At 33.5% G+C, this 4,094-nt stretch overlaps 1 protein-coding gene across 1 annotated transcript in view; it reads right to left on the bottom strand.

Moving 5' to 3' along the window:
* Positions 1-16: 16 nt before the first annotated feature.
* LOC106462775 (ATP-binding cassette sub-family A member 2-like) overlaps positions 17-4,094 on the bottom strand; it is a 112,901-nt gene continuing 108,823 nt past the window's right edge. Inside the window, 1 exon segment of the mRNA XM_022390112.1 lies at positions 17-1,143. The gene's annotated coding sequence lies outside the window, so the exon portion shown is untranslated.

Below are 4,094 nucleotides of genomic sequence, written 5' to 3'. Positions count from 1 at the left end.
CCCACAAATAGATTATGTTCTTCGTCTGCTGAGCGATGAGTTAAAAGAAGGGGGGGGGGTATATGGAGTAGAATATTCTTTAACAGCATGCAGTCTTGGGGAGGATAACAATATTACAAACAGCTATCCCAACAGATGTTTTAACAATTATAAAACAAAAATCGATGACACGTCATTTTATCAGCCCACTGTTAAACACGTGAAAAACAAAGCCAATGAAAAAAATCGTAAACGAAACCTAGTCATTAATTGTTTTAAAAGTACATTCATCTTTTAATGGAAAATCGTGATGAAAAAGATTTCAGTAAAATACGCTGTAAATAACTACAGGAAGAAAGATAAAGCATTATAAACCAGCAGTGGATTTTTGACGGTTGAAAGGTAATAATTTTATACAACAAAAACAAACTTTATTCTGAAAGAACAATAAAAAGAATCAAATTTACAAAACTGGAATAACTAGAGAGATCAAGAAGTTTTCTTAGTTTCATCCAAATTATCTATCACGTGAAATTGTAAATCCCATTTTCAAGTACACAATTAATATTAACTTCTGATCAGAGCCGAACTAAAAATCAAATCAGTAGTTAATTTAAGAAACTGTTCTTTCTAATAATGATTACAAAGATAAAAATATAATAATAATATTCTTCTCCTCATTTTTCAGTTCAAACCTAGTGCTACAAATATTATATTATTAACTGATTTTTACAAAACAATTACAAGTACATATATTCTTACGCTAGGGTGAGCGAAAATTAAAACTAATCACATTTTTCAATGACTAGTACTCTCACTGGATCCGCTCACGATGTTCCCTAGGCTATTTTTTCAGTAGCCATAATACGACTTAAACTTACTCATTTAACCATGGGAACGAGAAAATGGTACTATTTGTGTTGCCATGGTGAAAAGCACATAGTTATGTGTCGGTTACCAACTGGAGAGAGAAGAGTCGAATTTTCTTATGATCATACAAAAAAGAATAAAATCAGTGGATTTAACTTTATGGATATTTAAGATCGTATTTGGATTGCTTTCAACTTCATAAATATTCATTTCATCAAGAAAAACATCATTTCGTTAGACAAATGTTCTGCATGACGTTAATCAGTCTATGTTGGTATAAAACTCTGACAAGTTCTGAAAAAAAATGGAAAAAAATATTATTTCAGATTATAAACATCAGCTGTTTAACATTCAAATTAACTATTTATTTTAAACCGTTTACTACCAGTAGGGTCCACATATATTAATTTTAGTTTATATCCGATAATACACTCAGCGTAAAGAACATTAAATGCTTGAGATCATTCATTTTATGTGTGAAATATACGGTAATTAATAGGATTAAGTGTAACGTTAATTGTTAATGGGATTAAGTGTAATATTAATTGTTAATGGGATTAAGTGTAATATTAATTGTTAATGGGATTAAGTGTAATATTAATTGTTAATGGGATTAAGTGTAATATTAATTGTTAATGGGATTAAGTGTAATATTGATTGTTAATAGGATTAAGTGTAATAGTAATTGTATTGTTGTTTTATTTTTGATCACTCATATGTTATTAGAGACAAGACACTATAACCAAAAATAGTCCTGGACCAACAAGAAATTTGGTGGATGCTAACCAAAAAAAGTCATGGACCCACAGGAAATTTGGTGGGCACTATAACCAAAAAAAGTCATGGACCCACAGGAAATTTGGTGGCCACTATAACCAAAAAAAGTCATGGACCCACAGGAAATTTGGTGGACACTAACCAAAAAATCATAGACCCACAAGAGATTTGGTGGACACTACAACCAAAAAATCACGGACCTACAAGAGATTTGGTGGACACTACAACCAAAAAGTCATAGACGGACGGACCCACAAGAAATTCGGTGAATAAACAGTTTAAAAAAGGGTGTTTCAAAAACAGGTGGGAACCAATAGACCTCACCTGTAATTCTAGGGTCAATATAGTGCATTAGAATAAGTACGAGTTAAAAAGTAATGTTTCCAAAACTGAAAACATTGTGAACTTTTGAATTAAGTGGAAAATTCAATACAAGATACTGATTACATCAATATAACAAAACGAAAAACTGCATGCTTTTGAATCACCCACAGAAATACAGTTTATTTGATTTGATTTAAAAGTAGGCTTCAGTACTTGTGGCTGAACAAAACCACTATCAAAATAAAAAATAGCCGACTTGGTGTGATAGTAAAGCTACCCGTTACCCCCTCCCCCCCATTAAGTGTTGGGTAACATTCTACAAAAAACAAAACAAAAAAAACAGAAGCTTTCCATCCTTTAATTTGTATAAGCTGTTGTTTGTTATTAATCATAATGTCGAAAAATGGGCTATGTGCAAGGCCCACCGTGGGTATCGAAACACGATTTTTAGAGTTATAAGCTCCAAGACTTATTACTGAGCCACCAGGGGGATAAATTTGCATAAGTATCTACTCTCGTTATTAGTGCATGAAATATACAAAACATTTAATGATTATTTTATTGGTCCATGTGTGTTTTGTCGTATTAATTACTTTATTTCAAACCTTGGGAAAACATGACTCAACGTGTGATCAGCTACGAGGACTTCTTATGGCGTGAAAAACCTTTATGGTTTAGAAACCTTCAAATGCTTTGAAGAATGTAAAAAACGGAGTTCTTTTCATGTTACTCAGCACTAAAATGTGCCAGGGTCGTCAGCTTTTTTTATTCCAACAATTTAGCTTATGATGACAGGGAAGACAAGAACAGAAATATCTTGTAGGAGTGACATGAAACAACACTGTTTGTTTGTTTTGAATTTCGCGCAAATCTACACGAGGGTTATCTGCACTAGCCGTCCCTAATTTAGCAGTGTAAGACTAGAGGGAAGGCAGCTAGTCATCACCACCCACCGCCAACTCTTGGGCTACTCTTTTACCAACGAATAGTGGGATTGGACGTCACATTATAACGCCCCCACGGCTAAAAGGGCGAGCATGTTTGGTGGGACGGGGATTCGAACCCGCGACCCTCAGATTGCGAGTCGAGCGCCTTAACCACCTGGCCATGAAACAACATATGCACAAATATGTTGAAATGGTTTCATTATTGTACCAGTAAATGGTAATATATTCAATCATTTAAGTAATGTAAGTGATATGATGACTAAATAGACTTAATATTTATTACGTTACTTAAGGCCGACCACAATATGAATAATGTTAATATAAAACAAAAACAAATAAACACTGTAAATAATAATAATCTACCAATTAGATCGAGTCGATTTTTACACATTATATTTTGTGTGAAAGAAACACCGTTATTACAAATAATAAATACTAAAAAACTGACGTCACGTTACGTCATTCTTCAAGCGATCTTCTTAAGAGTATTTATACACGCATATGTAAAAAAAATTAAAATTATATATATATAATACAAAACTAGCCGCTTCACCTCCCAAAACAATAAAAAAACTGAATTTATGTTTCGGTAATTGATGGTTCTTTATCTTCACAACTGATCCTGGATCGAGAGTTAGCAAATACGGTCTTTGTCACGTATGATTATGTTATCTCCTCTATTTTAAGTTTATCACAATCGTTAAATATTTATTATAATAAAATCACAAAACGCTTTCATGCTAAACAAATAAGACGTGTGTGTGTAAACACAGCCAACGTACACATGAACTTTGAAGTAATTCCTTACAAATGTCATGGTGACAGTACAGCCAACAACTACAGCTACATTGCATTAGAACTGTTGACTGCATTAGAGGTAAGAACGACAAAAACAATCACGAAGGTACGAAACAATAAGAGGCTAGATAAAGAAAAAACCGAACTGATCATCATAATTAAACGAGGCACATGTGAGAGTTCGACGTTTCAAAAGAAGTGTTAATACAGCGGAAGTCACGTGACGCTGCTGGCGTGAGCGAGGAGTTTCTCGAATGATCGTGATTTTTCTAGTTTGTTCGGGACGCCCTCTTTTTTAGTATACAAGACCGGCAAATAAAGAATAGAGAGGCAGACAAATTGAAGATAAATATAATTGAGTGAAGCGAACAGTAGGCACCATAAGTAAAGTGTGTGAAT

This window comes from Limulus polyphemus, unplaced genomic scaffold (assembly GCF_000517525.1).
Source record: "Limulus polyphemus unplaced genomic scaffold, Limulus_polyphemus-2.1.2 Scaffold1246, whole genome shotgun sequence".
NCBI lineage: Eukaryota > Metazoa > Arthropoda > Merostomata > Xiphosura > Limulidae > Limulus > Limulus polyphemus.
This window is presented reverse-complemented; position numbering and strand designations above follow the sequence as displayed.